Source organism: Prionailurus viverrinus, chromosome A2 (genome assembly GCF_022837055.1).
Source record: "Prionailurus viverrinus isolate Anna chromosome A2, UM_Priviv_1.0, whole genome shotgun sequence".
Lineage (NCBI taxonomy): Eukaryota > Metazoa > Chordata > Mammalia > Carnivora > Felidae > Prionailurus > Prionailurus viverrinus.
The window spans coordinates 41,709,145-41,730,728 of NC_062562.1; the positions used below are offsets into that span (position 1 = coordinate 41,709,145).

General features: G+C 38.6%; 1 pseudogene; it reads left to right on the forward strand.

Annotated features, from left to right (window-relative positions):
* Nucleotides 1–2,366: 2,366 nt before the first annotated feature.
* The window catches only part of LOC125153194 (retinal rod rhodopsin-sensitive cGMP 3',5'-cyclic phosphodiesterase subunit delta-like), a 64,106-nt pseudogene continuing 44,888 nt past the window's right edge, over nucleotides 2,367–21,584 (forward strand).

The window sequence follows — 21,584 nt, forward strand, 5'->3', positions numbered from 1 at the left end:
GCTGATAACTCCATTTGTTATCCATTCTGAGTCTTGACAATTTTCTACTCTACTATCAATTCTATGAGAACAGCAGGGTCTATGTGGTACAAAACAGGTATATTTGGATAAGGAGAGAGAAATTTTACTAACTGGCACACAGAAAGCTTAGCATTTAAAACTGTATATTTAATATCCAAACAGGCCTATGAGGATGAAATCTTGTGATTGCTCCTTTCTCTCTTTGTGAGGAGAGAGGTGAGTCTTAGGCTAAGCAGCATAGTCAAAAGTTGAATGAACACCAGAGTCAGTAGAAGCCAGGACTTTCTGATTCCAGAGATCATAGCAGCTCTTGCAAGACAATGACGTTCACAGTTTTGTGTTTCTTCTCTGTTTCTTTCTGCTACTCCCATTACCGTGCTCTCCAGAGCCAGGATAGAGCCATAGATAGATAATCAGTTTCCTATTACTGCTGTAACTATGAATTACCATATATTTGGTGGCTTAAACAATACAGTTTTTTTACCTTACAATTCTGGAGGTCAGAGTCCAAAATGGCTCTCACTGGGTTAAAATCATGATATATATAAATAAAGTTGCATGTCTTCTAGAGGCTCTAAGGAAAAATCTTCTTGCATCTTTCTTTTTTTTCTTTCCTTTTGTCCTTTTTCCTGTTTCTATAGCCTGCCCACAACCCTTGGCTCATGGTCCCTTTCCTGCATCTTCAAAGCCAATGAAGTTGGACTGAATACTTCTCATGCTGCTGTATCTTTGATTCTCCCTCTTCTGCCTCCCTCTCTTACTTTTAAAGACCCCAGCTGGTTTGCACCCTTAATTCTCTTTTGCCCTGTAACCTAATATATTCAGTTTTTGACAGTTAGATCATGGACATCTTTGGGTGAGCTTTCTACCTATGATTGATTGATAGATAGATACATAGATAGATAGATAGATAGATAGATAGATAGATAGATAGATAGATATTCCTCCTTCAGTACATAGTTGGGTGGTTAGATGTATAAGTTGTAAGATGGAAACATCACTAAAGATAATATAGAGCAATTAATTTCTTTTTTTATTAAAAACATTTTTTTTAATTGTTTGAAAAAGAGAGACAGAGCGTGAGCAGGGGAGGGGCAGAGAGAGAGGAAGACAAAGAATCCGAAGCAGGCTCCAGGCTCTGAGCTGTCAGCACAGAGCCCGATGCGGGCTTCAAATTCACAAACCATGAGATCATGGCCTGAGCTGAAGTCAGACGCTTAACCAACTGAGCCACCCAGGTGCCCTGAACAATTAATTTCTTAAATTCAGGTTGTGACCATTGGAATAGAGGGAAGTCACAGAGCCAAGGAAGCTGGATATACCCAAGAAAGTTATAGACAGTTGGCTAATACATAACTGGATAGGTATTGGATGAAGCAGGAAGTGACCTTCATAAAATAAAGAAGATGGTTAGGAAAGAAGTCATGCGTGCAGAACAGCAATGGAACTAACATTAATGGACCAAATGTCATGTTAGTAAATAGAAAATGTGGCTAGAAAGAGTGCAATACAATTCAGTTAATTCTTTTTTTTTTTAATTTTTTTTTCAACGTTTATTTATTTTTGGGACAGAGAGAGACAGAGCATGAACGGGGGAGGGGCAGAGAGAGAGGGAGACACAGAATCGGAAACAGGCTCCAGGCTCCGAGCCATCAGCCCAGAGCCTGACGCGGGGCTCGAACTCATGCACCGCAAGATCGTGACCTGGCTGAAGTCGGACGCTTAACCGACTGCGCCACTCAGGCGCCCCTCAGTTAATTCTTTAAAGTTAGTGAATGCTAGGGGCGTCTGGGTGGCTCAGTCTGTCAAGTCTCTGACTCTTGGTTTTGGCTCAGATCATGATCTCATGATTCATGAGTTCAAGCCCCACATTGGGCTCTGTGCTGAATCCCTGCTTGAGATTCTTTCTCTCTCCCTCTCTCTGCCCCACCCTGCCTCTCTGTCTCTCGGTCTCTCTCTCTCTCTCAAAATAAATAAATAAATAAATAAACTTTAAAAAATTAAAAAAAAAATAAAGTCACAGAATTCTAATGGAATGATCATTTAGAACAAATTCAAGTACAGGGTGTATGCATTATCCTTGGGTTCAGAAAACATGTAGGCAATCAAGAGGGGATTTGTTACAGCCATATCATATGACATTACCATGTCTGTAATGCTAAATTGTTGAAGGAGAAGCGATCTGGAGCAGGAGCTGAGGGAAAGGAGAGGCTGGTCTGGGTGTGGCCACTGCTGCTGGTCACCCAAAGTCTCCAGGCCCGGCTAAGTTTCTGTCCTTGGTTGCTGGCACACCGCGTGTGAGACTGCCGGGCCAGCGTGGGAGAGCTATGGGCAGCCGCTGGATCATGTCAGCCAAGGACAGGCGGGCCAGGGAGATCCTGAGGAGCTACTAGATTGGATATACTTCTGGGATGCTGAGACATGGAAAACACTCTGGCCAGGAACAGAAGACCTGTCATTCCCTGAAGTGGAGAATGAAGCCCCTGTTCTCAAGAAAACCCTCAAGCTCAAGGCAGTGTGTCCAGAAGTGACATTGTCTTCAGCAGAGCAAATGGAAAAATTCTTTCTGGAACAAAAAGTTTACTTCAAAGGAAAATGCCTAGAAAAACGGATCTTCAAGTTTGGCTTTGTGGTCCCTAACTCCACAATAACCTGGCAGTCCCAGATTATGCCCACCAGTGCGCTAAATGGCAGTGTTTTCAGAGAGAGAACGTTTTTTGACAACAGTCTTCTTGTAAGCACTTCCAGAGTGAGGGGTTTGAGAGTAGAAAGTGCATGCATTTCAAGAATTTGTTATTTTTGAAGGGAAAAGAGGAAATTTGACTTTTTTCCTCCGTACATTTGATTTTTAATACTTCCACCCCTAATTTCCTCTACAACAAAACCCACCTTCAGCCACCCGGGAACCAGTTCTATATAGGTAATCAGATGGCTTTTTCCTCCCAAACTGTCATCTCCCACTGACCAGCCTAAATTCCGAACCCCAGACCAGGGCAGAGGGCAAGCTTGACCTTTTCCCAGAGTGACCCAGGGACAAACACCATGTGAGGTGATGCTGTCCCTGTCCCTTCCTTACCTCCTCCATGGGCCCTGCAGGCAACCCATCTTCCTTTGGCCCCTGGTTTTAGAAAAATTCCTATTCCTCACCTATGTGTAGTTTTTTTCCTACCATTTCTATTTCATACATTTAACTTGTAAAATAGACTGTGATGGGATTATCATGTACTGAATCGAAACATGTGAATTTTAAAAATTGTTAAATATCAGCAGTTTCTTATGGTTCACCATCAAAGATTTGTAGAGGTTCATTATTACTTAGAACTCTGGGGGAGGAGGTGGAGGACCTTCAGTGATCAGAAAGTTGTTCTTTAAACTCACCACAAGAGGGTGGTAAGGAATTACGCTTCACATCTGCACGCCCACAGAATGGTTGTCTTTCTCTTCACCCATCCACAAAAACAATTATTAAAATAGAAGATGGAGCTTTGGAAAAAATTTTTCTTTCTCATTTACATTTGTTAATCATATTTAAAATAGCATTGTTTGGCATCCTCAGAGTATATTGGTTGATAGCTGGGCATCTTTAATGCAGAGAACCCCAGTTATAAGCACATATCTCCATCTTCCATGTGTGCCTGTACACACTTAAAATGCAACAGCTTCATACATAAATTATGAGCACCTCGTCACTGTCAAACTTCTAATCTGTGATGATGAATTAAATAGAATTTTAAATGGATAAATTTCTATTTTAAATCCATCTCCCCTTCTTGTTTATGAAATGAAATATTGAAGTAAATTGAAGGGAGTGGCCCTGTGGTTCATGCTCCAGTGTTAGTCAAGCTCCTACTGTTTACTGTTCCCAGTGACCTTGATCAAATTGCTCAACTCAGCTGGGAACTCAATTGTGTATTTAGAGGATTAAGCAGTCCTGCGAGACATTTTGGAGTCAGACACACCCACCATAACTTCCTAAGGCATTAATACTGTGTTCCTTTTGAATTAAAGTGGAACTCCCCATTCTGCAAAGGGAAGGTCTCAGGGGCTTGAAGGCATGTTTACTCCATCCTTCTTGTGTTGATTTCCCTTTGTTTTCTTCATTTTTCTTTATTAACTGAAAAATTCCAAACTTTTTAATAGGCATATTTTTAATTTTTCTAGAATGTTCTGTTTTGTGTACCTGTTTGGGTGACTGTATCTGTGTGTGCATGTGTGCATGAGTGTCTGTGAGTATTGAGCACTTAACACATTTGTATGCATCTCTGTGTTTGTGTTGTTTCCGTGTGCCTGCACGTGTGTATTAAGTAAATATGTGAATGCTGCAAGTGTGTGTGTGCATGTGTGCCTATATGAAGTGTGTGTGTGTGAGAGTGTGTGTGCGTGTGTGCACATGCATGGACATGCAATCTGTGGTATGCACCAGTGTATTTGCATTTATATGTGTGAGCATGGTATATGCATTATAATGAGTTCATGGGTGAGAGGTGCCTGGGTGGCTCTGTCAGTTGAATGTCCAGCTTCGGCTTAGGTCATGATCTCTCGGTTTGTGGGTTCCGGCCCTGCATTGGGCTCTCTCCTCTCAGCATAGAGTCCTTTTTGGATCCTCTGCGGCCCTCTCTCTCTGCCCCTCCCCTGCTCACATTCTCTCTCTCTCTCAAAAATAATGAACTTAAAAAAAAAAAAAGAATAAATTCATGGCTGGTGTGTATGCACATGGTATGTATGTTTGTACATATGTATGTTCTTGATGTATATGTGTATATGTATTTACCTATGTGTGTATTTGTGGTAGGCAGATTTCAAGTTGGATGTGTGTGTGTGTGTGTGTGTGTGTGTGTGTGTGTGTGTGTTGGCTATTGTCATGAGAACACTCTTCATAGACATTTTTCTTAGCCAAGAGAAGGCAGTGTGCTGCTTGCACCCCTCTTTGAGTTCAACAAGGAAAACCTCTGAAATCTGGTGACCTGCTAGTGCTTTGCCGCTTTCTTCCCTTCATAGCACTTCATTTTACTGTATTATCTGAGAACCCATTTTAAGTCCCACTAACCCTCCCCTTAATTTTCATTTCCACCTGCGTGAAAGCTCTGTGCTTGAAATTAAGAACACTTTAGAGTAAGAACGCAAGTGATTTATCAGGGTATAAGAGCAGTGATTCATGTATTTGTTTCTGTCACTCCATTGTTTGACTTCCTTGGGTAATTTACAGTTTCTGCTCTTGGGTAATACCACAAAAGCCTTTGAGTTTCTTGAGAAAAGAGAGGTGTAAACTATGTTTTAAACCAATCTTTTCACTAATATGACCTTTCATTAACCTTAGCAGATGCTTTAAAAAGAAGTATTTTAAGCTAATCTCTCTGAAGTTCAGTTTATGTCTGCTTTTAATGTAAACTCAGTATTTTTGCTTTTGCCAAAAATCCCAGAGTAGACTTTGCAAGTTCTGTTTTCTTAGAAAGAGACCATTGCAGGGGTGCCTGAGTGGCTCAGTCGGCTAAACTTGTGACTTTGGCTCAGGTTGTGATCTCGTGGTTGCCAGGTTCAAGTCCTGTGTTGGGCTCTGTGCTGGCAGCTCAGAGTTTGGAGACTGCTTTGGATTCCGTGTGTGTGTGTGTGTGTGTGTGTGTGTCTCTGTCTGCCCCTCCCCCACTCATGCTTTGTCTCTCACTCTCTCTCTCAAAAACAAATAAATGTTAAGAAAAAAAAAAGAGACAGTTACTCACATCTGAGATTTGTCTTCTGAATGTGCTCAGTACTTAATCATTTTTTCCCTTTACTTCCTTGATTATGTTAGTTTTCCAAACCAGCTTTGCCTAGTTTTAGAGTATTGTAAATACGAGAAGCCCAAAATCATATCTGGGGCCAGCCACACCATAAGTTAAACTCGTGGTCTTTACAATTATCTATTATGATATCTTCTGAACATCTATAAAATTTTGTTCTGTTCTATACAATAAAGAGTCAAATAATATACTGCTTTGCATTTTCCTTCTTCTTCTTCTTCTTCTTCTTCTTCTTCTTCTTCGTCTTCTTTTTAATAGAAGTAACTTTGGCCTCTTTTTTACTATAACCTGCATACCACTAAATTAAATAGTTAGTTTGCCACATACTCATTGTCAATGAAATTTTATAAAGGAAACTTTTGAAACTGACAAATTTCAGACAGATTATATTTGAAACATGCATAAGAATCAGAACACTTTAGTTACATGTTATCCAAAATAGTGAACTTCATTCTTCAAAAGACCACTAAAGCTATTTACTTTAAAAGTATATAGAGTACATAAAAATGTTTAGCAACATTTTTTGATAAATAATTTTCAATACTTATTGGCCTCATGAGAGATAACATTTTGATCTTGTCATGATGAGATATTGCTTAATGACCACAGTTTCTAGAGATGACCAAGATTCTTAAATTACTGTAATTATTCCAAAGGAGTATAGAAGTTCAGGTCTTCTTGTAACTCATATTCAGTAGGAATATGAGCTATGCCTTTGAAGGAGATGTGGGTAGATTATGTTTCTTAGTTAACTATGTCAAAACCAAGAGTCAGAAATATGAATGACATGGTTAGGTAAAATTATCAACAGGCTACCTCCTTGTGAACTTGATTGGTTCGTGGTCCATGGCTACTCTCTCTTCTCTGTTCCTCTGATCCCAATTCAGGATTTATCAGTATACATTTCTTCCAGTTTAGATTGATTCATCTTTGTTCTCATTTCCTTCTTACCCTGCTTTGTGCCTTATAGCTAAACTGATAGCATGATCTCTACTACCTAAGAAGTTTAGGGGACACGTCCCTGATCTATATGCATTTTTCAAACTCAGTTCAATTTAACTGATGTTTGATCATTTTCTTACATGCAAAACACAGTTTCAGACTTTGAAGATTCACAGTGACAATTCTCTTCCCTATACCTAATATAAGCCCTTAGGTGTAACCAGAAAAACTAAAAGATCTATGGCTTCTAATGAAGTATTGCACCATAAGACTCAGCTGCTTAGTGTAGTACAAATGCCAAAATAAAAAAAAATATTTTTTTAATGTTTGTTTTTGAGAGAGAGAGACAGAGCATAAGTGGGGGAGGGGCAGAGAGAGAGAGAGAGAGAGAGACAGACAGACAGACAGACAGACAGAATCCGAAGCAGACTCCAGGCTCCAAGCTGTCAGCACAGAGCCTGATGCAGGACTTGAAATCCCAAACTGTGAAATCATGTCCTGAGCCAAAGTCCAACACTTAACTGATTGAACCACCCAGGCGCCCCAAACAAAATATTTTTAATAAAAGCAAAAACTCCCCGTTTATGTCACTGTTCTGAGATTGCCTGTCTTACTGCTTCATCACATGGATTAGCTGATCAAAACAAAAGTGATAGTAAATTAGTCGTTGCTGTATGTTTTTTTGTTCATCTACTCATAACTAATACTATGTAGTCATTACTGACTCCAGTTGGGACCATAACCTTGTGTCATACTGAGTTCAATTGCTCAAGAGCCGTGCAATCTTCTCTAACTCAAATTCACTCTTGTACTTTAAAAAAGCAAAGAGCAGTGGGAAAGTTTATTAGAAGATCTAAAAGTACGATTGGATAGCCATTCCTTATTGCAGAAATGTTGTGGGTAAGACAGATGCATTCAGTGCTACCAATAAGGTACAGAGAAAGGTATGAAGAAACCCATGGCTTCTTATTACATATACGGGCACCTGGGCTTTTCTTCGCTTTTTCCAGACCTACATCAGCCATATTTACTTTATGCCATTTGCCTTCAACCAATTATATTTAGTAAACATCTGTTCAACAACTATGAAATACCAGAAGCTGTATATTTTAGGCAGCAGCTAATAGAGTCTTGTGAATAGTAATACATAATAAATAGTTGAGATCAATAACTGAATGAAAAGCTAAATGAAAAAAGGCAGAGTTTTTCCAACATGGAAATATTCTCCTTTTTCCCTTCCACTGATTTCTGGGTGTAGTGTAGCTAACATTTGTAGGTCCACAGGTGGACCTTTCACTGGTGATCCTATTCATTTTTGTTGACACAGGACTATCTCTGTCTATGCAGCACTCGGCTACCTGTCCACTGTCCTCTTGGGGTCTTCTGTCTCTCTGCTTGCCTGGGCCCTTGCTATTTGCTAGTTCCCTTCTGCTTAGCTGAAATTCCATTCTAGGATCTTCCTGGCCAAGTGATTGTGCAGTCTCCAAAGTTATTCAAATTTAGGGCACAACATATAAGACCCAGAACTATGTGTTTATTTAATCATCCTTCCCCACCCCCCACCCCCAGCCAAGAAACAACAATGAGCATCTACCAAGTTCTAGGCCAGGCTACACAAAGAGGGTCCCACATTCAATAAAAAGCATTTCCTACCCAGAAAATAAACAGAATGACCAAGAATCTGATAATTACCAAAAGACAGCCTAGCATAAGTACAAAAGTCCTATATTATATTAAAACCCATTACTGAAGTCTCCAAAATGGCCAAAGTTTGAAAGATGTCAGTGGATATTTGCCAAAGACTGTTCTATTTTTTAGATGGTTGAAATCTATTAAGTCAATATAGATTAAATTGCATCAAAGGATGATATCGACTGGAATTGCAAAAAGAAACATGAAGTTGTAATTTATAACATAAATAACTCAAACTAAGCTAATAGCCCTTATATGCAGAAAATTCTAGAAGACCTGCTTAAAAGAGGGGCAATAGTTATTCTAATTAGTTTATCGTTCTTTAAAATGGTGCCTCTAAACTGGTAACACATGCTTTAAAAGAGTTCGCTTTCCTCAGTTGGGTTCATAGAACTGTGTCGAGTTGGTAGTGCCCTGTTAAAGGTCACTCCAGCTACTGCCACATGATCATAAACTCCAAATGAGTGCCTTCTAAATGAATGAAATTTTACTGCAAAATAATTCTGTTCGTTTCTGCCAGGCTCCATGAATGCTTTGAAAAATTTCAGGAGCCCAATCCTCATAAGCTACTCGGAACTCAACTTCATTATACAGTTATGGTCACCAATTTTTCCTGGGAATGACATATAAAACCTCTCATCTGAGCAAAACGAGGCAGATTAATGTTGCATAAAACATATACAGTCTGGATTACAAAATCAGAAAAGCTATCTCTTAGATAGAAAAGCCATCCCTCTTTAGATGTCTGTAATTACAAGACAAATTTCCCCATGGCCTAATATTTCTTACCCTTTCAAAAGGAAAATTCTACATAAGAGAAATAGGGAAATTTTAGTAAACTCATGCTGGTTAGGAAACATAAATATGAAATATGATTTTTGATGACCTCAATTGCATATGCATGTTTTATCTTCCAAACCTAGGTAAGGTTTTTCTCATAAGGTTCTCAAAATATATTGTTAAGAGATGCATTGGACTTGAAAAATTAAAATAAAATCAATTTCAGCAAATAGTTATTTTAAAGCAAAATGTTGAAAATCGTTGGTACATTTAGAGTATAAGTGTCCACACCGGAAGCTTGCTGCTATGGAATACCTGCTTGCCTGTCACTGATCCCCTTGTCTTCTCTTTGTCTTCTGCTATTCATCCCCCAATCCTCTTTAAATGTAGTTTTTATCCTGTCACTCACCTACTAAAACTCTTTCAACTCTACTGAAGGGTCATATTCTGAGCTTCTACTTATGTGCTTAACATATCTTTCCAGAGAGAGAATTGGTCGGTATGATCAACCCTTAAGAGGTGAAAAGGGTAAGTATAGACAATAAGGGGTTGCGTCCTGTTTGGAATCCACACATGCTGACAAGCCACTGCAGCCTTCGAGTTTCTTAAGTCCCCGGTAAATGGAGGATAACTGGAGGGCGTGCAGGACAATGGCAGTAGTAGCCTCCTCCCCCTTCTCAGCTCCATCTCTGGGGAGGTGCTAACAAGCATGTAAATGCTCCCTGCAGGCAAGAAGCTGTAGGGGGGGTGAAGAGGCTGTAAGTCTTCAAAAACCCACAAATTGGATTATCAATTGCTAAATAATCAGGAGCTGGTCATTGTAATAAACCATGCCTTGAGGCAGAGAGTTCAAATGCCACTCAAAGCAGAAGTGAAGAAAGTATTCCAGTTGCATTCCTTTTGAGAGGCAGCATTACTTGGTGCTAAGAGCACAGACTGCATCAGCACACTGCTTGGGTTTGAATCTCAGCTAGAGCTTGAACTAGCTCTCTGGCCTTGGACAAGTTATTTAAGCTGGACTACTTTTTAGGTTCCTCATCTATTAAATGTTAATAACAATGATAGCCATATCATACTGAATGTATAAAATGCTTACAACAGAGCCTGGTGCACTGTAAGCACATAATTATTTGATATTATTGGAAAATATTTATTCGGCCCATACTTTATGACAGGGACTGTGCTAGAAACTGGGGATAGAATGGCAAGAAATGCAGCTTTTCTTCCCTTATTAGGCACCTACAATACAAGATGGGAAGCCCTGTGAAGGAGGAGGACATAGGATGTTATGGAAGTTCACACTAGGGATGCTAAAAGCAGGCACTGAGGAAGAGGAAAACAGGAGAGGATGGCCTGAGTGTGACGTGAACAGCAGGCAAATTTGCCATGATGCTAAGGAAGATTTGGCTTTCCAGCCCTTTCCTTGAGAAGGTCCCTAGGAGGGCTGGGGGTGTTCAACAAGTGGGGACAGATCCAAGAGGCAATCAAGATAACATTTCCGCTTACCCATTTCTAGTCAACTGTGTAAAGAGGTCTTGGAAGAGAGTGCCTTAAATCACATGTCTGTAGTAATTTGTTTGACTTCTCTTCTCATCTTTAATCATTATTTACTTCCAATATACCTTTTGTATTTGTAATTTTATATATCTTTTTCTTAAAGTAAGCCCCTCCAAACCTTTGGGACCCACAAAATCTGTATCCACTTCTATTCAAAAGATAAATGGGCTTTAGGTAAGGGTCCCATGAGTTAGTTAAAATTGGTAAATCAGCAGTAGAGGAAGGGATACTGTCTTCAGCAAAAGGTCCTAGGTGACATAGTCCCGAACCTTGGTTAATCGCAATGAATTCCACAGAGTGTCTGCGGTAGGGCATTTGAAGTTTGCTTCCTTCTGTTCCCATGTGCTTGTGCAAGAACTTAATTGTGCAGACATTTGGACCCTTCTTTTAATTAATTTTCGAGTCACCATATCTTGACCTCTTTCTTTCACTTTTGAAAAACTCATATGGAACAGCAGGCTCAGTCTGTGGCTGTATATTTTATGCAAGGTGGAATCTTACATAAGCAGCACAGAGCCTTAAAGAAAGAGAGCATAATGGGGCACCTGGGTGGATCAGTCAGTTAAGCGTCCGACTTCGGCTCAAGTCTTGATTTTGGGGTTCGTGAGTTCGAGCCCTACGTTGACTCTGTGCTGACAGCGCAGAGCATAGAGCCTGCTTCAGATTCTGTGTCTCCCTCTCTCTCTCTCTACCCCTCCCCTGTTCTCTCCCTCTCTCTCTCAAAAATAAACATTAAAAAAAAATTTTTATTTTTTTTTTTAATTTTTTTTTTCAACGTTTATTTATTTTTGGGACAGAGAGACAGAGCATGAACGGGGGAGGGACAGAGAGAGAGGGAGACACAGAATCGGAAACAGGCTCCAGGCTCTGAGCCATCAGCCCAGAGCCCGACGCGGGGCTCGAACTCACGGACCGCGAGATCGTGACCTGGCTGAAGTCGGAACCGACTGCGCCACCCAGGCGCCCCCAAAAAAATTGTTTTTAAAGAACAGAGCATAAGGAGGTCTCTCCTTAGACATCAGCTAAACAAAAAAATCCTCTCCAGTTTTTTTTTTTATTTGTTTATTTTTGACAAAGTCCGAGAGAGAGAGAGAGAGAGAGAGAGAGAGAGAGAGAGAGAGAGACAGTGAGCGCACACAAGCGGGGGAGGGGCAGAGAGATGGAAACGGAGGATCCAAAGTGGGCTCTGCACTGAGAGTGGAGAGCCCTATGAGAGACTCAAACCCACTACACTAACAGCGAGATCATGACCTGAGGCAGAAGTCTGAGGCTTAACGATTGAGCCACCAAGGTGCCCCCTCTCCAGCTTTTTATATTGAACACCATAAGTAATAAATGTATTTCTTCATGTATATACAGTACAGGGGCGCCTGGGTGGCTCAGTTGGTTGAGTGTTTGACTCTTGGTTTTGACTCAGGTCATGATCTCATGGTTCGTAGGGCTCTGAGCTAACCGTGAGGAGCCTGCTTGGAATTCTCTCTGTCTCCTCCTCTCTCTCTGCCTCTTTTCTACTCGTGTGCACTCTCTCTCTCTCCAAATAAATAATTAAAAAACATTTTTTTAAATAATATATAAGACATACAGTAGCATACATATAATAATACTTCTGTGCCTAAGTAGTTTTTTTTTAAGTAGACCAGAGTGAAATACTAGGAAAGCTCATTGTTCACATGGATCCATTATTTTTGTTTATGCTTGTCATGCCTTTTAAATATGGGAGATTTGGATGCATACATGTTAGTCATTACTACTCCTTAATATATATAATTCCCTTTTAAAGTGAACAAGGAAAAGTAATATGCAAACACTACAATCCTTGTAATGGAGTAAATTGCAAATGAAGAAAACCAGCATATTAAACTGTGGACCCTTTCAGAACAGCAAGTTCTGGTCACAGATGTTATACATTTCACTTTCCTAAGAAGGAAAAAGAGAAAGAATGAGAAAAACAAACTACCAAATGCCATGGAATTATAAATCAATACGGGTTATTATGCTCTGTGATTTTAAACCTCTCGTTATTCCGTTGGATTATAACACAGCACCTCTTGCATTAGTGTGGCTTGAAATGAACCACAGAGTCAGGTCAGAGTCAGGTGGATTCAGAGGCCATACACATTCTCACTCAATTACGGAGAGACCAAACAACCTCTTCCCTTTCTAATGAGCTTGAGAAAACTTGGGTTGTTTTCCCAAAATGGAGGAAGTAGATGAGAATTGCTCATTCTCTGAAAAGGAATCATGTTAATGAAATGACAAAGAGAGCTTTGTTCATTTAAATACCATAAGGTCCATCAGAATTGGTAATAGACCACATAATTGTCTCTTTTATATCTCAAATCTTTGCTAAGGGGCTGGTCTTTCCAGTCCTTCTAATGAGAAAGAAAACTGGAAGGAACTCAGTTTCATCTTTCTTAAAATCCTCCTCAAGGGCACCCAGGCTCTAACGAACACAAAAATCAATTACCACATTAATATAATTCATTGAATTATAAAGCAGACAAGCAGAAATAACAGAAATAACAAATATATATCAGCAAAATATTTCGTTTCTATAAAAGTGATGCTTATATTTTACTTAACTGTGATTTACCAGTTTGCAATGATTACTTTGTTAATTACTTTTTTAATGAATGTGTTATCAGTTCATAAAATCCCATAGATATTCAACTACATCCATGTCAATATATATGCAAAAATGGAATGAAAAATTCATACTCCTATTTCTGTGTATTGAAATTTTTCTTTATCTTTTCCGTATTTTGTACGTTTTCCATAATAATATTTTGTTATGTGGGACAACTCTGATTTAATTTGTAAATCTTGAACATCAGTAATATATACTGATACAGTAATATATACCAGAATAAAAATCATTTTTAGTGGAATATTTAGAAGCACTGTTGTATTACATCAAGTTTGGTAACTAGAGTGGAATGAGGTTCGCCCAGGTTATTTTTTTAATTATCTAACCACAGGGTGAATGTGGCTCATGAAAATTAATTGGGAGCACCTGTTCCAAGGTAGCTTTCTGACAGAGGAACATTCATCTTCCCATTGCATATAATTCTTCCTCTAAAGAGACAAGAAATATCTCTTTTTGGTGAGGTCAACATATCTGGCCATAGAGCCAGACCTTTGTTTCCAACAGCTTCCTCTAGTGCGTCTAGCTTCATGTGACAAAGGGATGGGTCGATCAAAGTGTTTTTTAAATGTGAGTCAATCGGGCAGCATTGTTGAGGAAATCCATTCAGAATCTGCAGTTGTATTCCCCTGCATTTGAAGTGGGCCTGTGGGATTCAGATGTGATAATGGCAAAGTGGATAAATGACAGCTCTGGGCATCAGTTTCAAGGAAGTGCTTAGCTGAATATAGAAATCAAATGGAAGAAAACAAATAGCACTTTGTGAATCCTCTTCTCCCAAGCTTCAATTGTTCCTTGCTCTTCTGTGCCTCCTGAAGGAAGGCAAAAGGTCAACTGGTAACCTTCTGTCACCTTCAGAGTTGGGTGATTTTCTTCTCAGTTTATACACACAGTCTCGCTCATACTACATGCACACAGCGCTAAAAGTCTTCGTCATCATTCCAGAAATACCTGGTAGTTTCACTGAGGGTGAATGGTTGTTTGCCACTTCACCAACGAACAGAATTTTTACAAATAAATACAGCTCGATCGATTGCTTTGAAAACTGATTCGAAATCCCAGTCTGACTGATGAGCTTTTTAACCTCAAGTTCAGTTGACTTATTTGTAGAATGAGATAGCAGAACTAGAATTCCTCTAAAGGCCTCCGAGTTCTCCATTTCATAAGGTATGCTTCTGACTACCATGTGGGATTATGCAAATTATGCTAGATACACATTGTTGCAGTATGAGGGGGCAGAGAAGTGGGCTCCAATTCTGACTGTTCCAGTTAGCTGTATGACTGGGCAATTTATTTTTAGTTTCCTCATTTGTTAATGAAGATAGCATTTCTCATCTCATAGTGTCTTGTGAAAATTAAGTAAAATATTGTAATCTCAGCATAAGAGAACTGCTCAATAGATAACTTTTGATTTATTATTATTATTGTAAGTCTTATCATATCATTGATTCCTAACTTTGCTGACTTTCAATTTCCTTGTCTAGAAAGTGAGAAAATGATTTTTCTCCTAAGGTTATTGTGATAATTAAATTAAATGATCTAATTCTGTATATGGTAAATACTTAAATGGTAACTACTTTATTATTATTGTGACTATTACTTGAATGCCTTCAAAGCAGCATTTCCCAATGTTTGCTCTATGTGCTACCATTGGTATATGGAAGGAAAAAGCCATTGAATTTAAATATTAATAGTGCCATACTTATATTATGTATATAAAATGAATGACTTCCAAAAGATACCTGTATAATCAAATTTTCTGTTGTAACACATTTATTAAATTAAAAGCAGTGAGTCATTTTGGACAAAAAAGAATGTAAGAAAATGTTGGTTCCAGTGGGATTAAAGGATGAAATTGACTCATTCTTTCATCCATCTTTCTAAATGCCAAAGGCGTGCCAGGCACTGTACATCGCTATGTAACAGAACTTGTCTTCCTGACTATCCTATTTACCACCTCAAACTTGCATACCGGATTTAAACAACAGCACAAGAGTGCCTTCATGCTCCAGCTGAGCTGATTATTTTATTGCCACAAAAGCACACCCCCTGTTAACAAAGCTGAAATTGCCAATAAGGAGATTCTCAACATTACCTTCTAGTAAAGATCAAAGTGAAAGAAGATGACCATTATTCCTCACTTTTCTATACCCTCATGTTTTAGGGAAACACTGAGTTGTTTCAATGGAAACAAATCCAATGCAATCAATGTATCAGAGTCACAGATCCGACTGACTTCCATACAAGGGAAGGCTTAGAACATTATGGCACTTGACCAGGGGACTCTTATGATCCTTGTCACCACTGAGTTTGGCTTACTATCTAGGGGAAAAGAAAGAGCTGAGATGAAAGAAAATGCTATCCTGGTATTAGATGAAATGAGTGAGCTTTACTAAGGAAAGCAATATACATGGGGTAGTTTTAATAGCTTTTTGCTTCAGTGAAAGGTAAACCATACATGATGTGGTTTTTTTTTCATTAAGGAAATGAATTACAGTTGCCTATAATTACAAGAGTAAACAGGGTGGGCTTGGTTTTGCACATCATTTGTGAATAAATAGACAAGAAATAGAGCAAAGACTTGTAGCCTTTCTCTTGCCGGCTCCTTTGTCTGAAACAGCACGGCACAGCATGTCTTATGCACAGTGACACTGAAGCACAGGGAAGCTCTTACCAAAAATGCAGACTTCAGTTACAGTGTCGTTTGATTTTGCTTCTCAAGATATCCTTTTTGAAAACATCCTTGCAGTTCAACACTGCATCAGGAAAAGAAAATCCGGCATACAAAAGCCAAGTCTATATCCAGGCAGCTATATGTGTAGCTGTGAAAAATTGCTAAACGTGTTAAAAAAAAATCTTGATGTAAATTAACCTAAACTTCCTCCATGGATAGTATCAATTATTCATGGCATAAATTATGCAACAGAGCTGACAGTACTTAATAGAATATACAGAATGAGATATATGTGTATACATACATATACAAATATACTACATACATATATGTTAATTCATATATATTCACACGCAATTCATGTGTATATGTATATGTATGATATATATGTATAATATAGTATATATAATCATGCAGATGCACGCACATATTCATAAATGAAATAAGGCAGTAGAGTGAAAGAGCACTGAATTGTGAGTCTGGAGATCTAGATTTGAGCCACTTGGTGTGCGTCACTCACTCCTGCGCTCAGGGCCTACATCGCCTTGGCTTGGACCAAAGACCCTTTCAATTATAAATTCTTTCTTTCTGAATCCCAAGCTCCTGTCCTACCAGATGTGGTACAGATGTCTTCCTGAGGATGAGTCGTGGTCATTAAGCAGGGAGACTTGTACATGTTGATTTGGAGGAGTGAGAAAAGCTCTCCTTCAACTCACTAGCACTTGTTCACATCAGACGTTCCCTGGGTCGTCTCTGTGTCCTTTTTTATATCTTGTTGGTATTATGCTCTTAAATGCTAGAAAATGCTTCTGTGTTTAAGGCCCACCCAGCAGAACATTGGCAGCTCATCCGATTTAAGTAGAAATAGGAGACCAAAGAGTTAATTATTTTATGAAGTGTCAAAGAATCAGATTAATTGGTTATTATTGTTTTATTGTACTTTTTAATTTTCTCTGTACTGGAAATGGTAACAAAGGCCTAACTGGGACTTTCCCACAGAAGTCTCTTCTTTAGAGAACTTAACCTAAAAGCAAATGCTTCCATTTATCTGTTGTTTTGTATTTGATATTTTGTCATTATTATTATTACATTTTAGAAGTTTATTTATTTATTGAGAGGAGAGAGAGAAAAAGAGAGAGAGAGAAAAAAAAAACGTTGAGTGGGGTGTGGGCAGAGACAGAGGGAGGGAGAGAGGATCCCAAGCAGGCACCTCACTGCCAGTGCAGAGCCCAATGTGGGGCTTAAACTCATGCACTGTAAGATCATGACCTGAGCCAAAATCGGACGCTAAACCAACTGAGCCCCCTAGGTACTCCTGTTATTATTACTTCTTTGAATAGTAATTAGTATTTACTAAAGCCTTGCTTATATAAGGGAATACAAATTTTGTTATTTAATCACCACGTGGTTTTCCTGACTAACCTACTATTATTATCTCAGTTTTAGGAATAAGAAAACGTAGGCATAGACATGTTAAGTAATTTGCCCAAGGTCACGCAGCTAGTGTGTGCTCGAGCTGAGATTTGAATTTGAGAAATCTGGCTCCAGACCTTATATTATTATTAGCCAGTAGATAATATTGCCACCCTTGAGATAATTGTCAGTAGGACTGTGGTGGGTACCAGGGAGTTCCAACTCAAACACGTGTAGTATCTACAAATACAGTCATGTTTTAATATTATATTTCTATACACTGGGACTTCTTGACAAATGGAACTAGCTGCGTGACCTTGCACTAATTATTTAATTGTCTCTACTTCCATTTCTTCTATCATCAGTGGTTACAGAACTAGCCTTTTGCTTTACAGAGTTGTTATAAGAGTTGTGTGAGGCAGTTCATACTAAAATACGTACAACTTTGCCTGCCACATAATGAGTGCTCAAGTAAGGTAAATTAGTAGTAGTAGTAGCAGTAATATCTCAGAGAAAAGAATTTAGATTTGGATATTAGAGAGGACTGAGTTTGAGTTCTGGATTTGTCCCATATAGATTTCACTTACCTCTGTAGCCTTGCTGGCACAATGTTATCTGTTTTGGTGCTCACTACATCTATAATATTCCTACCAAAGCAATACCAAACCCTATTTTATGGAAATATGTTGTATAAGTACATATATAAAATGACATTTTGTATGTTTTAATATAACATTGCACATAGGTACATATAATAATCCTACAAAATATATGTATATATTTGTATATTTTTATATGTATGTATATGTATATGTATGGGGATATATGTATAATACACACAGACACATATATAAAGGAGGAGAAAAAGACAGGGAGATAATATTGAAAAACTACTGGGACTCCCTTACCTCCTCACTTGAAACTGAGGAGTCCAATTTATATGCACAAAAATTAGAAGTACAAACATGTTGGTCAGATGAATAATCATACAATGTTAAAATAGGAAACAACCTAAATACTCAAACAGGGAATTGTTAAATGAACAATAAGGCACCAATATGAGTGAAAAGTATACAGCCACTAAAGTCAAGATCAGGAAGAATGGTTAATTACTTGAAAAATCTTTTTAGCAGGTTCTTACGTGAAAAAATCGGGCTACAAGGCAAATTTTGTATCAAAATCCCAAGATAGTATATAAAAATTCAAGGTAGTGTAAAAGTATACAAATAGATATGGCTAAACCCATACAATAGGAAGGACTCAGAATAAGATGTTAACAGTGGTTACTTCTGAAAGATCATTACCAGCAATCATTATTTTCTCTATGATCACTTGTGTTTGTGTGATTTATATAATATTTCACATAAATGTATATAATAATGCTAATAATAAAACTTCATAGATGATATTTTATAAAGTAAAATATAACTCAGCATTTTGGAGAAACTCTCCTCATGACCTTCCTCTCCAATCCAGTCTACTCCCCCAGACAACCCTCTGTGCAAACGTGTGCAGCATGGTCATTACTGCTACCTGCTTGTCCTTTTCTGTCTGCCCAGCCACATACTTCTGCTGAAGGCTCTGTCAATGCTGGCTTTCCATAGTAGCTCTTTCCATCATAGGTCGTTCCTGATGCTTGACCTTCTTGCTAATATGTCCTTTCCAACACCAGCGTTTAATTTCTCTATCAGGTGTATTTAAATGTACATGAGCTTCCACTGTTTTCTTTTAGGAGAGGACTGCATCTTCTCTCCTTTGTTTCTCTTGATGGTGCCTCATAGAAACCTTGAGACCAAGGTCTTGTTTAGTGGACGGATGATTGGCCGGCATGGTTTTCTTCATCTGTCTAGACTCCTGGATCTAAATCTTTCACTGGATTGGAAACATGTAGCAAAGGAGTCATCCCTTCCTCCCACTCCACCTTATTGCTTGAATTTAATGCTGCCATCGGATAACAATGAATCTTTCACCTGGGGCAGGGAATGAGAATTCATGGACATTTGTAATCCAGAAATCAGTGCTACCTCACAATATATCTACTTGTGGTTGAGTCATTCTCTTTACTGGTTATTCTTAAAGTGTATTGAATGTACAGTGAAGGAGAACCAGCATGGATTATGATGGAATCTGTAACTGTTTTTATGTACATGTATTTTGTATGTATGTGTGTGTGTGTGTGTGTGTGTATATATATATATATATATATATATATATATATATATATGCATGTCAACTCCTGAAGCACAAAAGCCACCTAGAGGTGGGATAACGGTATTTCCAAGGTCTCTGTACCTACAGTCCAGCAAACTAGCTGGGAGACTTTGGAGATGTTCTACTCGCTGATTTTATATTTCTTCATTCTTCAAATGGAGACATAATGGAGACAAAATTTCCAAGTAAAATCTTGGAATATATGATATATATAATATATGAGAGAAATATATATATGTATATATGTGTATATATATATATATATATTTAATTTTATAGAGAAGGCAGGAGAGAAGAAGGACAGAGGGAAAGAGAGAGAATCTTAAGCAGGCTCCATGCTCAGCACAGAACCCGATGTTGGATTCAATCCCATGACCCTGGGATCATGACCTGAGCCAAAATCAAGAGTAGGATGCTCAACCGACTAAGCCACACAGGTGCCCCTAAACTATCTTTTTAAAGGACTAAATGAAATAAGGTTTTAAAATGCTTACCACACAACACTTCTCTGTCTTTTGGCTAAGATTACGTGTAAAATGCTTCCCACAGTGCCTGGCATCCATAGTACGGTATCATGCACTGTTAATTCCTGTGGTAGGGCAAAAAATGTTCCCCCCTACAAATATATGTCCCTGTCCTATACCCTGGAACTTGTGAGTATTACCTTTATGGCAGAAGACTGAATGTTATTTTATAAGGCAAAAGATGTGGTTACGTTCAGGATCTTGAGAGGAGACATTTATCCTAGATTATGTAAATGGCCCTAAATGTAAACGTGGGCCATCTTGTTTATAAGATATAGATAGAGGGAGTTTGGACACAGACACACAGAGAAAAAGACAGAAAAGGGAAAATGGATACGAAGGTGGAGACGATGATTGGACTTACTTGTCACAAACCAAGGAATCCCTGTAGCCATTGGAAGCTGAAGATGCAAAGAACAGATTCTCCCCTAGAGCCTCCAGAGGGAGCACAGTCTGGCTGACTCCTTCCTTTCAGCTCAGTGGAAATGATTTTGGATTTCTGGCCTTTAGACCTATAAGAAAGAGAGAGAGAAAAAAATCTGTTGTTTTAAGCCTCCAAATATGTGTAATTTTGCTATCGTGGAAATAAGAAACTAAAACAGATTTTTTTATAACTAGTGTAATAAATTCTTAAAACCAAAGATGGGGCTTTGGAATTGGGTACTGAAGGGCAGCTAGAAGAATTTGGGGAAGTATGATAGCAAGTGCCTAGATTTCCTTGAGCAAATTGTTGGTAGGAATTTGGACATTAAGGGAGATTCTGGTAGGAGCTCAAAAGGTAGTGAGGAACATGGGAGAGAAATCTTCAGTTTTAGAGACTACATATATATTGTCATAAACAGAATGTTGTCAGAAATATGAATGCTTAATGCACTGCTGGTGAGGATCCAGAAGGAACCTTCCTTCCTCCAGAAGGAAAGGAGGAACATATAGTTGGAAAATGAAGGACAGAGTATCTTTGTTATACAGTGACGGAGAATTTGGCTGAGTTGTGATCTATAATTGTATTAAAAGCCAAACTTCTAAGCAATGAACTTGGATATTTAGCTGAGGAGATTTCCAAGCAAAATGTTAATGGTTTAACATTTTAATGGATTTCTTCTTACTGCTGATGGTAAAAATCCAAGAGGAAGGAAATAAATTTTAAAAGGTACCATTATGCAGGAATTTGATAATTTCAGAAGTTCATAGCCTATCTAGACTGCCAAAAAAACAAAGCTAAAATGAGAGGAGCCATTGTCGAAAAAGCATGTTTTTGAAAGCAAGCAAAGGATGTGGCTGGACAACAATTTGATGAAAGGATTTCGGGTGTGTGACTCATGGATGTAATCGTGTCAGCAGAAGTTAGG